This window comes from Anas acuta, chromosome 2 (assembly GCF_963932015.1).
Source record: "Anas acuta chromosome 2, bAnaAcu1.1, whole genome shotgun sequence".
NCBI lineage: Eukaryota > Metazoa > Chordata > Aves > Anseriformes > Anatidae > Anas > Anas acuta.
Window position 1 is genome coordinate 64,625,994 of NC_088980.1, and position 14,458 is coordinate 64,640,451.

The window sequence follows — 14,458 nt, forward strand, 5'->3', positions numbered from 1 at the left end:
AGATCATCAATGAAGATATTAAAGAGGACCGGCCCCAGCACTGAGCCCTGGGGAACACCACTAGTGACCGGCCTCCAACTGGACTTGACTCCATTCACCACGACTCTTTGGTCCCGGCTATCCAGCCAGTTTCTAACCCAACAAAGCGTGTGCCAGTCCAAGCCAAGAGCAGCCAGTTTCTTGAGGAGAATGCTGTGGGAAAGCCTGGAGAAAAGGAGGCTCAGGAGCGACCTTATTGCTCTCTACAGGTACCTTAAAGGAGGCTGTAGCGAGGTGGGGGTTGGCCTGTTCTCCCACATGACTGGTGACAGGATGAGGGGGAATGGGCTTAAGTTGCGCCTGGGGAGTTTTAGGTTAGATGTTAGGAAGAACTACTTTACCGAAAGGGTTGTTAGACACTGGAACAGGCTGCCCAGGGAAGTGGTGGAGTCACCATCCCTGGAAGTCTTTAAAAGATGTTTAGATGTAGAGCTTAGGGATATGGTTTAGTGGGGACTGTTAGCGTTAGGTCAGAGGTTGGACTCAATGATCTTGAGGTCTCTTCCAACCTAGAAATTCTGTGATTCTGTGAAAAGCCTTGCTGAAGTCAAGGTAGACCACATCCACAGCCTTTCCCTCATCCACCCAGCGCGTCACTTTGTCATAGAAGGAGATCAGGTTCATCAAGCAGGATCTGCCTTTCATAAACCCATGCTGACTGGGCCTGATCGCCTACTGGCCCTGCAAGTGCCACATGATGACTCTCAAGACAATCTGCTCCATGAGCTTCCCTGGTACTGAGGTCAAACTGACAGGCCTGTAGTTTCCCGGGTCAGTCCTCTGGCCCTTCTTGTACATGGGCGTCACGTTTGCTAGCCGCCAGTCAACTGGGACCTCCCCCGATAGCCAGGACTGCTGATAAATGATGGATAGGTGCTTGGCCAGCTCCTCTGCCAGTTCTCTCAGTACCTTTGGGTGGATCCTATCCGGCCCCATCGACTTGTGCACATCCAAGTGCCGTAGCAGGTCACCAACCAGTTCTTCGTGGATAGTGAGGGCCACATTCCACTCCCTATCCCCTTCCACCAGCTCAGGGTACTGGGTATCCAGAGAACAACCGGTATTGCTGCTAATTTCCTTACCCAAAGATGTAGAAAATTATTAGTTTGAAGTTCTGCTGAAGACAGGCTTACACTATATCAGTGTGATATCAAATACTTGAATAGACAATGACTACTGTGTTTTTCTGTTGTTATTGTTTGTAAAAAACAAACAAACAAAAAACAAAAAAACACTTTCTGGGAATTCTCCATCAATCACCATCAATCACCTCCTGTCTTCCACAGAGTAGGCTAAGACCACCTGCTGAACTATGGGCCATTTGCCCTCACCTTATATTTGCAAAATCAAGGATAAAAGTTCAGCAGCTTCCAAATTATCTTTTGCAACAGGAATTGTTAGTAGAAATAAATCAGTTCCTGGTGTGACAACAGCTGGCCAACACACACAACTTTTTCCAATGAGGTTTCTACTTTTTCCTTTAGATGGTCTAGGGGGTTTATATAATAACTCATGTCTTACTGCTAGCCAAGTATTTTCATACATGAGGTTGAGTTCATCAACACAACTGAGAAATGTAGTTTTCCCTGCGTCTAATTCACAGGTCTGTAATTATGGTTGTGAAAGAGAGCAAAAATAGGGAGCCAGCTTCCCACAACATACTTTTTTTTTTTTTTTACACCTGTGTTTAACCTAAATGTATGGAAAATTCCTTAGCATAATCTTACACAATATTTTTATTTCTTCTCTTAAAAGGACTGAGCAAATTCATGAAATATCTTTAGTTGGTTTATCAGAGTATATTTGAAATCCTGCTAAACCATATTAAATCCTTCTTAAATAAAACCACAGAGGAAGAAATGTTATAACAGGAACATGAAAATAAATCTGATGTAAGGTGATACAAATCTGTTGGCACCTTTTTCGGTAACGAGATTGATTCTCTTCTCATACAAATCAGTGGAGAAGCAGAGAACTTGTCCCATTAGTGTTAAGGTATCTCAAGATTACTTGGTGTAGCCATCTGCACTTGAACAAAGCAAACAAAGCACAGTGCCAAAAATCAGACAATAATTTCTTATGTCTTTGTCCAAGAGCTTTGGGCAACCGCAGGAGCACCTGCAGTTTAGTGTTTGTACAGGATGGTAACAAAGAGGTGCAAATGACAATGGCCTCATGCTGCTAGCCGCTCTGCCCCAGATACTGCCACAGCCTTGGCAGGAGGTCAGCTGCCTTGGCTCATCCCAAACAGAAACCCACAAACACTTTCCAAGAGAATTTGAACCGTGTTGTCCTCCATTAGCAATAACTGTTGTAGGACCAGATACCAAAAATGACCTCTTCAATGGGCCAACTTTCCAACCATCCTTTCAGCAACATGCAGTGTAGCCCTCTTTTCCCTTGGGTTGGGATGACTTGGGTCTAGAGGATCTGTCAGTTGTCTTTGTCAGCCCCTCAAGAAGAGGCATCCCCACCGAGACTAGCTCTGTACAGTTTTCATGACTGCCATTTCTACCAATACTGAAGACATTTGCTGGGGCACATGGTGCCTCTGCAAAGGCTCCTCATCGTACCATTTTGCCTTGTAGGATTTGCACTCTAGCAGCATTCCCAATTGCTGTTTCACTCTGTACTTCACCTGATACCAGAAATATAAGCAAACATGCAAAATGAGAAAAGGGATTGCTGAGATGTGACACTATGGAACCGCACTCACTAATTAGCTGATGCTAATTAACAGAGTCTGAATTCAGCCTTGGGGGTGAGACGGAGTGAGAGGTCAGGTCAAAGTACCACCATGAAGAACGGCTACCTCCTGACCTGACCCAGACAGCACAGCAGTGCTTTGTCTTTTATACCTCCTGGGGCAAAGAATGGGGAAAAAAGTGTCTGCACAGCTTTTGAGGCAATGCTTTTTCTCCTATCTGCAAAGAGAGTGTTTCTGCACACATGGTTACTTATAAAGGATGTCTCATGGCTGGTACAATGGATATGTAGAGCTACATGAAAATCACAACGGCCTTTGGTACACATCTGAAGAGCCATATTAAGTCACAGAAATCGATGTTAAGGTGGGTACTAATAATCTGCTGGCTCAGACACTCAGAACAAGCAGCTAGTAATATTTGAAACCTGCAGGAAGCAAACACAGACAAACTAAAATAACGAATACAGAGCAACGTGCTGTAATGCTTCCCAATAAACAATCCCATTTGGCTAAGAGGAAAATGAATTCAAATAAACCAGCTGAAGCACAATAAAATAAATGATTTCCAAGATGCAGAGGAGAATCCAAAAATGTGTTAGTGGGAGAGGGGCAGGAGAACATATGGAAGGATGGACTGCATTATACTCAGCAGCTTCCTTCTCCTGATGGTGAATTATGACCGCTCCATCCTCTCCTTTTCTTCCTCTTTGTCTAAACGCATTAAGACAATAAGACTTCAAAATGAAGAAATAAACCTTTAATTAATAGTCTACAAAAGAATTAACTTATCCATGGTGTGCACACGCTCAATACAATTTTGTTCCCTCTTTGTCTGCCTTCTTCTATGTTTCTATCTTCAGTATTCTTCATTTCTCACTTTTATGACTCAACTCACTTTTAGATATGATGCAAAATGAATAACAGTTCAATATGTCTGAGTGGCAATTACATCACTTACTAGGTCAAGCACACATAAGCTATAGTGACCACTGAATGCCTCCTCTGTGTGAGCATACCATAGCCATACCTCAGATGCATTGACGATTTTTCATCTCTTTCTTCCTTCCTCACCATGGTTTACTGTTAGATTTTTTTCTGCTGTTCTATATCCTGGCTAGATATCATTTCTAGAAAACTTCATTAGAAGGTAATTATGGGAAAACCAGTACTATACATACCTGTTTCCAGACAAAGAACAGAAGATAGAATCAACCACTATACCACACACATGACCTGCATTTCCAAGTGATTTTTTATAACTTAAGAAAATGGAAGGAATATTTTTAGGTTTTCACTTATGACAACTCTTTTAAGTGGAGATAGATCAAGACTGAGATAACAATTTACTACAACCTATTGAGGTAAAATGTGCATAGTCACACTGAAGCACTATTTCATACATCTATAGATTGATTGTGCAAAGTACTGAGCATGAGGCTTCTGAAGTCCCAAAGCAACTTATGTGCATGCTTAAATGTGAGCCTATGCCTAAGTCCTATGAAGGTCAGCAACTTCAGAGAAAACGGGTTGCGGGGGGAACCTGGGCCTTGAGCTCTTCTCTAGGGTTTGGCTGAAGGAGAGAAACCTCCAGGCCCATGCGGCAGCTGCCAGTGTCCCACCTGCTGCACAAATGCGGAAAAAAAACACTCCCTGATGCCAGCAAGGAAGGTGGTAGCTTCTCCCAGCCTTCCTACCAAAACATCTCCCTAGAACAAGAGACAGCCTGCCATAGCAGGGAAATGACTGAGACATATGCCTGCAGCAATATCATCTTCAATTGTGAATTAATCAAATCTCAGAAGTTGAGCTTAGGTGTTATAGGCTTCTCTGGGGAGCTCAAATTTACCTGAAAGAATTCAAAGAGTTTTAAACAAAATTATAGCTACAATTTAGCAAAGAAAATGTGTATAGCTACACTTCTTCTTGCTGGAGTGCTGTAAAATTGAAGCAAATTTTCAACCTGATTAATTCATTCAGAATGATTCCTGTTGAGTAATTATCTTCAATAAAGATCTGTCAATACAATTCCTAGCTATTGTCATTTTATATAAAATATAAATTAGACAGTATAATGAATTCAGGTACACCTAAATTCAATGTCAGATGAAATCCTTGCATGATAATCAAGTGCAATAATCACTCTGAGAAGATAAAAACAAAAGAACTTTCTTTGTACAAGAACCATAAAACCCCTCCTTGTTTCTGGATTAAGAGAGCATGAATGATTGTCAAAATTTTCTGGGATGTACATCCCAGGTAAGCTCAACCTAATAAAGCTTTCAAGAATACATGTTGGAAAGAAAGAGCCACTATTTTGGCTGGTATAAAATAGCATTGCTTTAAAATAGATAAAATAATACTCATATATATTCCAGGTGAACACTGGGCAAAGAAACGTTGATTTAAGCACTAGTTTGCTAATATATTTAGATAATTGTTGAATGGCCAGAAACACTGAAATGGCGTACTGACCAAGGGGTTAATTTAACAGATTTAATAATTTCAGGGACAAAGAATCCTTCAGATATGTTTTGGATAGAGCATCGCCAGCTGGTACATGGCCTGATACACCTGAATGAGAAAGTTTCAGTTCAGCTCTTCTGCTTACACCCAGCATTGGGAAAACAGGGTGATGCTGGATCAGAGGTCAGGCCACAGCTCTCATGCATCTGAAAGCGCAACAGAGTTGTTTTTCCCAGAATAAATTTATTTTTTCCCTGTTTAACAGCTTATAGGGATCTGACACCTAGCAGCAACAAAAATAGGTCTATAACCTCAGCCCCACTGAGCAAACACGGGATTGTCTCATGCTCAAAGCAGCTTCCCACAGGAGCTGCAGGGACTCAGTGCTCCGGAAGATCAGCTGTGAGGTGCAGATGCAGGGGCTTGGCCCCATGGCAGGTGTGGGCACTTAGGCTTTTGCCTGGCCCACTCCAGTTTCAAGGAGATAGGAGCCCTGGTCCTGTATCCTGTCCTCCCATGCCATTCACGGCCCTCCCACACTGTTCTCCAAGCCATGGCATGGCACAGCACAGCAGCCCCAGCTAAAAAATATTGTTTTGACAATCTTTTTTTTTTTTTTTTTTTAGTTCTAAAAGTGGAGAACATTTCTAAGGAGATGGGTTTTATGCCTTTAAATCTCCACATTGTTGTTCTCTCTTTCTCCAGCTCTTTGTCTGAAAGCCTCTCAAAGGCAAACAGCTTGTAAATATTTTTTAAATTCATCTAGTAGCCAGATTACTCCTGCACAGCAACAGCAACTCAACAACTTTTATGTTTCTTAATTTAAGATTTAAGCTAAAAAAAAAAAAACAGTGCTTTTATATATGTGGAGTTAATAGCAGAAACCCCAAAGTTAGGTGGAAAAACAGGGGCACATTTAAAAGCTTTTTTTTTTTTTTTTCTTTTTTTTTTTTTTTTTTTTTTTACAGGCTCAACAGAAGATTCAAGCATGCATCACCCAAAACAGAAAAAAACAGCAGCCTCAAGCAGCACTCTACCAGATACCAGAAACTAGCATTCAGCTCTAATAATGCAGAATAAAAGCTACAAAGAGCTCCTTGCTTCTCCCTCCCAACTTAATAATAACTTATCTGTTTCAAAACACTCCACTAAACATGTTCTCCAGTGGCCCTTTCCAGTGGCAATATAACTTGCAGAGTTGCACATGCACAAACTCAGGAAGTGCATAACGCAGGACGAGTGTCTGCCTTGTAAATAAAGCTCTCATCTGTCCGAATGGGACTATTAACAAATCATTTTTAACAGAAGTTTGAGTACTCAGATCAATCCTAAATGAAAGATTGACACTGTGAGATGCTGAGAGCTCTCAGCCTCCAAGTGTGTCCTTGCTGAATTAGATGTATGCTCAGACTGTGTTTGGGGATTGTTGAGGTGATGCCAACAAAGCCTGTAGGAAACCAGCAAGCGTTTTGCGCAAATCTGCATGGATGCACACTGCTAGGTTAGCTCCTTAATGTTTTGCACCTGATATTAAGATTTAATTATTCTGCAACTTGCAATTATCTCTCTTCCTGGCTCCTTTAAACCCTTGCTTTCTGGTTACTGTAAATCCCTGCTTTGCCTTACAGTTCCCCCTTGGCTTCAGTTGCTCTATTATTAGTGATAGACTTACCAGAGCAGTAAATCAGCTCAGACAGGAAGACTGCAGTATTATTCCTCCACTTACACTTTGCCTGACCAGGGGGGAACAGAAGTCACACACATCAAAGTAGCTGGTAAATTGATTACAAGCCATACCAATTAAGATATCATCCGTAGTACATTATTTACTCAAGCTTGTGCCCAATCAACAACAACAACAAAAAAGCAATTACATTTTGAGATATTCCAACATTATCTATTGCAAGACACTGGAGCAAATACTGATTAAGCCCTATTTTCTTGTCTCCAATAATACATACATTGGACATTTTAAAGCAGGGTAGTGAAAATTGTTATTTTGCTGCTGTTTCTTTAACTTTATATCACACTGAGTTTTACTAAGTAAAGTTATGTGACCATCTACATGTATAAATACATGTTTATTTATGCTTCTGCAGACTGCAATATAAAGCAGCACTTCTATAACCATAGGAGAGTGAAACAATGAAATTCCATTAACTTTTAGCTGGACACAAAGAAAGTTATGCTTCCTGTTACCTTTTATCTGCTTTTATGCATCAGAAATCTGCAGTTGTATTGGCACTCAGTCATTCAAAGATTTGAAGGAGAAAAGCTCTTGAAATTAATTTCCTTGATGTAAATTTTGGATGAACTGAAGGAAAAAATGCTAAATTATGTAACAAAACCAAGAATATTTGCTGAATAATGTATGATCTGGACTCCCTGTTTCAGAATTATAGAATCATAGAAACACAAGGTTGGAAAGGATCTACAAGATCTTCTAGTCCAATTGTCCTCCTATCACCAATACTACCCACTAAGCTACTAAATGCACCAAGCATTTGGGCAGAGGTCTGCAACAGGTCCAATGTATTGGGGTCATTCCAGTTTACAGAAAGAGAAAGCAAAGCTTCTACCTTCCAAATTCATCATGCACTCCAGGATGGGAAAATTATGAATGTTTGATGTACACTGGAAATAAAAAAATATAAATCTGCTGCAGAAGGCATGTTATTCAAAGAGATCAGTAGTCGCAGCCCTGCATTCTTTAGAAGCCTCACCACTGCTATTTGTAACACTGCAAGTGTCTTTGGAGCTACAGAAGGCCCAGCCAGCACCAAGACAAGTATTTTCCCATCCGTGAGGACAGAGGACCTGTTTGTGCAGCAGTGACTCAGCAGCACTCAGCAGCTGGGGCTTCTGCAGCCCCGACACTTCCTATGTTTGCAGAGCACTCCTGGATGAGAGACGCTGCACGCACACATGCTGAGCCATGCTTTTGCAAAGCTAAATATATTGTATACAAGCTGGCAGGGTAAGCACCATAAAATAACCCAGATTTTTCAGGGAGTTTTCCATAGAAAGGTGGTTGTAGGAGAGCTTGAGAATGGAAACACGTCCAGAAAGCTCCTTCTGTTCTGCTTGCTGCTCAGTCATCTGCTGACTATATTTGCAATGAAAGCTTATAGAGAACTGCTACTCCTCTTTCTAAGAGGAACTCTCACTCTCCCCCCTGCACCTGAGGTCAGTTGTCCTTAAACTTTCCCAGACAAAAACAACTTGTGTCTTTGCCAATAATTTTGTTTGGCTGTTTTGAATTTACCATGTCATTTGTTCTAGTCAAGGGGTTTGTATACAAACTCTGAAGCAAGTCTCAACCTTTCAGTAGCAACAGTAACATCTTCGATGCTGGAGGTATTTAATAAGAAAATGGCCTTCTCTGGAGTGGAGGGTACAGAATAACGCAGAAAACCAGCATTTCTAAGAAGTTTTCTAGCTCTCTTCTTCTCAAGTAATGCAACCACACCTCTGAGCTCTTATCTTCTAGACATGTTAGAAAGGAATCTAATGCTTGAGAACAAGAAGCCTTATGTGGTTGTGGCAGAAAGAGAGCTAATGCAGTTGTACAACTGTGTCCATGTGACTAGTCTTCCCGCCCCCCCCTCCCCCCCTTCTGCAACCCATAGTCAGGATTTTGTTCTGTACACAGTGGTTTTGTTTTAAACAGGAACTGCATGTAAGGGAAAACTAAATTCCAGCTCCAAACTTCAGGTTGAATAAAAAATGGAATTTTGCAAATCTGTACTAGAGAGCACCTTGATGGACAAGAACCTCATCGCCATGTCTCAAAGTAAGTCTGCAGATACACCTGTCTGCCGAGGACAGTAGTCAGGGAAACTGAATCACCAGCTGCAGAAACCGCAGCCTCTGGCTCTCCCCTCTCAGGGCCAAATAAGTGAAGAGAAAGAGACAAACGTAACATTTCCTTGCCAGCACAACTCGCGGTCACCCAGAAGGTTGCCACATTGGCATTTTCCAGCTTCTCTGGTCTTGACCCAACATAATCTAGAACTTATTGCTCTCAACACAAAGGGGATGTCTGATGTAAGGGTACTCCAGCAAGCAGACCCACTTCAGGTTCCCATTCCAAATCATGCGGACCGAGGATGTCAGTATAGGCCTTCCACAGAACCACAGGGCTGCTGGCTCTTCGGCCTTCAGATTTGGTAATTCCAGTTGGAGCTGCTCCATTTTGTGCAAATAACTAAAAGTGAACATATCTGGTTTTGTCACTGTCATGAAGCTCCAGGTGGAATAGCACTAGGAAACAGTTTTTACAAAAATTCATAGTCCGCATCATGTCATGCTGTAAAAAGAAGTTGTGAATTTCCTCTGTGATGAAAGAAGGAACTGAGGTTGGAAACCCCAAACCACGGGCAACATGTTTCAGTCCAGCTACAGAATAAAATTGAAAAACATGCAAATAATGGAGGAAAAAAAAACACTGCCAGCATAATGTCACATCAGTAGACCTATCCTGGGAACCCTAGAAGCCTTTCTGCAGCTCGAAGACAACTGAATGAGGCAATGAAGACTGAAAATATCTACTTGCTTTACTTTATCTCAGCTCAGCAGGCATTTCTGGAAAATTCCCTCTGTGCTTTGAAAGTGCACATCCACCAGCATCCACTACCTTACTTGGGAAAGCTTTTGTGGATGTCTGAGATCTGAGCAGTATTCTTAGGGCTGTAGAGCAAGTTTCAGAAAGGAATCAAACCATATAGGGATAGTGCTGGCAAGGAGAAACAGAGGTTTGAAAGCTTGTCCCTCACACGCTCCAACCCAACAAATTCTGGCTTCTTGCAAATCTGTGTCTTGTGGTTGACTTCAAGCTCCCAGAGAAGTTTTTCCTGCGGTTCAGACACTCAAAGGCTCTCTCTCGTGTGGGTACTCAAGCAGTTAGTAACATATATGATCATGTTGCAGGCTTTTCCTGAACTAGGACATGCATCTTGCCTTTTTACTTTATTGGGCTCTAACTTTCACATTACAGATGGAATTTAAACATGTCTCAGACATTTTTCCTCTATAAAAATTATTCTCAAAAGTGACTGAAGGATTCAACCACTAAGAGGACCAAGCCAGGCAGCCAAAACAATTGCATAAGACTTGCTTCCAAAATTCAAACAAAATGAAAACAAAATTCAAGTAGCTGCTGTCCTAGTCTCTTAGTTCTCTAATTCTAGCAAACTAGTTTGCCAGAAGGACTGGAAAATGTGCAGTCCAAAGAAGTCACGTTGTCTGTATTTGCAATGTCCTAAAGATTTAAGGCCTCCATTTTTGAGCCCTGTGTTCTAGAGTAGTGAAGAAATCAATGCATCATTTAGCAAAGCTTTCCTTTGCCTGTTTTTTTGGTGAAAATATTATGAAAATTCTATTGAAAATTTTCAGCGCATGGTTGAAAAACAGGCACGCTTGTGCAGAAATGAGCAGCCTTGTCTGAGATATCACCTTCAAGAAAAAGTTTTAACAAACTTTGTTTGGCAGTGCTCATCGGGATACATAGCTGGATTGTGTATGTATGAGGTGAGTAAAAAAACCTGGTTTACAGACTGATGCTCTGGTGAAGGGGGTAGCTGACCTGGCAATGACCTACCACACAACACCCAGAAAAGGTGGACTTGTTCCTAAAAAAACAAAACAAAACAAAACAAACAAACAACAAAAAAAACACATACAACAACAACAACACAAACAAAAATCTAACAAACAAAAAAAAACTTTAGGCAAACATGATCTGCCACAGAAACACTTGGCAGATGGGGACTGCATTGACTTCTCAGTGGACTTTCATTACTGGGCAGGACAACCTACCCAACATTTTCTGCACCACCTACAAACTTTGCACCATGCAGGGCTGTCCCTTGGAGTGAAGCGAGGTGCTGGCACAAGCGGCATTGCTGGGGGTTCAGCTCAGCCCAGGCTGGCAGCTAGCACCAGCTCCCTGCCCCAGGGGTGATAGCCAGACATTTGGGAGGAGGAAAAGGAAGAGGAGGAAGAGGGGGGGTGTCAGTGTTATGCCTCATACCACATGTAGCAGCAACCACAGCAGCCAAGAAGGCTTGTCTGCCAGGGAACTAGATTGCAAATAACTGAGCCTTCTTCCATGGGTGTATACAACAGCATGTGGGAGGGTTATCTGCCTTGTAGGATGCTTTTTCCCTTGACTGAACCAGGGTCAGTAGCCCATCAGTAGCCATTTATAAGAAGCAATATGTGGCTCAAAATGCTCCTCTATCATTCTATGTGTAAATAATAGACACAGCACAAGCTGCATCATGTTTAACTGAAAGCAATTGCTTCTATAGATTTATTGTTGACTGTGTACATGCGAACATGAAAATACATTTTTAAAAGCCTAAACACAGTACATGTTTTCTGAGTCTGCATTCTTAAACTGATAAAACATCTGCTCTGAAGAGCTATTACAGCTTATCACAGAAACTTGAATCTAATTTACTGCCAGCAAAAAGCTTTCTCAAATTCTTGCTTTCTTTTTCAGAGGTTGTACCATAAAACATGATAATTCACATTAAAAATACATTTAAACACTGCTGAAAAGACAACTTGTCCTGAATAAAGGGCAGCATTCACCCAGGGTGAAGGCTAGCATAAAACACAGCCAAGCCTGGAAATACAAACTTCAGTGATTTGGAGTTCTGCAAGTCTTACCTGATGAGCCTCGAACACCCCTAGAGCCTGCTCAAAACCATTGCTCCTTATATCACTTCCCTTTTGGGACCTCAAAGCCACCAGATATTTGAGAAGCCCAGACCCATGATCTTCACCCCACTCTCCCTCCTTCGTGGCTTTGGTACCCACCAGAGATAGGCAAGATCTGCTGCTGTCCCAATTCCTTGGATGTCATTAAAAAAAAAAAAAAAAAAAGAGAGAGAAGGGGATAAAAATTCCAAATACCTACTAGCAGACATGGGCAGTAAGCTGATGTTAGGTACACCACTGGATGCTCTGGCCCTCCTCTACCCCAGGGTCAAGCAGGTACTGCTATGCCTCAGGGCAAGGCTAAGGGGAAGAGCTTACCAAAGAAGCCTGAGGAGTTGGTGGGGTCCACATGAAGCAGTCCCGCTTATTCCCCAGACCATCCCATGTAAGAAATAATATTTATGGAGCCATTTATATTAAAAACAAACAAACAAAACATAGTTTTTATATACACAGAGTTACAAAAGAGCTTGGGATGCTGCAGTGCCAGCCTTCTGGAGAAAAACTTCTTTGCAAAACTGAGAATCAAGAACTCTCTGTGCTTTTAATAGGGTTTCAGCTTTTCATCCTGGCTTCAAAATCTTTTTTTTTCAAGTTAGTCCTTGGCTTACCAAAACAAAGTGCTGGCCTTGCACTCTCCTCAGAAAAGGCTACTCCAGTCTCTCCTGGGCTTTTGGCAATTCATGGAGCATCACAACACTGAAGAAGCCAATACCAACAGCTACCCATTAACTACCTACCTCAGCTGTTGCTCATGTCAGATATAAGCAGCATCACGCCATATCTTCCTCCAACTTAATGAGCACCATGTGCATTGCAAGCATCAGAGGAGAGCTAGATAGACAGAATTTAAGGTTGGAAAAAGCTTAAAAAGTCAAAATGCAGTTCTTCCTGTAATTGCTCCAGAAGGGGTGAAATGGGTGTAATTGCTCCAGAATGGGTGAAAGAAAGGATGGATTTTAAAGGATTGAAGGGGATTCTGGCATGTTTTTCCTTTTCGTGTTCCAAGTTTTGGGTTGGAAAAGGCTGCATTTGGGAGATATTTTTGTTGTTTTGGTTGTGCTGCTAGACATATTTAGTCTTTTTCACAGATATTACCCATTATGAAAAGTTGCAGTTGGAGTTATGGAGCCATTTATCAATAGAGAAAGCGCACACAATTATTACAGCATGGTCTAAAACAAAGAGCTCAATTTTCATTACCCTGAGGTGTTGATAAGGCTCTGACATTCTTCACTTCATTATTACTCTCTTGACAAAATTAATCTTTTGGAAACTGACTATACCTTTGTTACGAAGAGGACATCGGGGATGAACCGCTGTCCTGCTGCAGAGAAGCAGATGCTGCCTCATGGGTAACCCCAGAAAGAGCAGTGTGTCTTGGGCAGAGCCAGCTGGAGCCATCCAAAACAGAGCTAGCTGTTAAGCAGTGTGAACAAACATCTTCATACAGGCTCTCTGGCACATGCAGAGAGACCAAGAAAGTTGGGCAGGATGACAGCGACACAAATTTGAACTATGCCTTTAGACTTGTATCATCCTTAACCCCTCCCCCTTTTGACAAAGTCACAGAATGGTTGAGGTTGGAAGGGACCTCTGGAGGAGGTCGCCTTGCTCAAGCAGAATTACTTAGAGCCATTTGCTCCAGACAGTGTCTAGACAGCTTTTGAATACCTCCAGAAATTGAGATTATTCCCTTTGAAACATTTGTTTTCTTTGTGTAAATGTATGAAGTGCCTTATTTTTACCCAAACCATCCTTATGACAAGAAACAAATCACCCAGGTAACAGATCTTCCCTGTGGAAGGGAAGATCAAGCAAGCCTGCAGGTACTGACAAGGTGGTTGGTGATATTGCATGGTCAGGACAGCCTTTTAGCTCTCCCACAAAACAGCAACCATACATTTTGCTTCCTGTGAGCAACAATTCCTTAAATCCAGAGGAATTTTCCCTCTTCAGAACTTTCTCTCTTTACCTTTTTATGAGGATGTCTTCATATATGCACACCTTGCCTGTGGCACTGGGTCTTGAAGGACGATTACTAAGACTGAGGGATCCATCTCTTCTGAAACACCCAAGAACAATACAACCAACATTTTGAGCACCTTATCCCATCAAAAAGGACAATGTAGATGATGAATATTGCAGAACTGCACTAGTTAGTTCTTGTTATCCATGCAGCTTCCCATGTCTTTTTTTTTAAAAACAAAACAAAACAAAACTTCAGGACTTGCAGTGGTAACAAGCTTTGCTTTTCTTTTTTTTTTTTTTTTTCCTCCCCTCATCTAGCAAGGCATCTTCGCTGTATGTACAAAAGTACAGCTATGTACTTTTTGGAAACTATTCAGAACTCCCCACAACATTTTCATTTTCCTGTCATGATCTGTTATGTCCCTGCTCCAGCACCAGCTGAAATAATTAGGAGAGATCTTCATGAGATTCAACTGGCTGAGAATGAAATCTCCAGTTTCCTGGATGACACTTTTTGAAAAAGCCTACCACAGTGAGCTGCCCTGTGGTGCA

General features: G+C 41.7%; 1 protein-coding gene across 1 annotated transcript in view; it reads right to left on the reverse strand.

Moving 5' to 3' along the window:
• Positions 1–256: 256 nt before the first annotated feature.
• LOC137850495 (CLIP-associating protein 1-like) overlaps positions 257–14,458 on the reverse strand; it is a 182,595-nt gene continuing 168,393 nt past the window's right edge. The window contains exon 6 of the transcript XR_011092561.1: positions 257–301. The gene's annotated coding sequence lies outside the window, so the exon portion shown is untranslated. The remainder of the gene's footprint in view (positions 302–14,458) is intronic.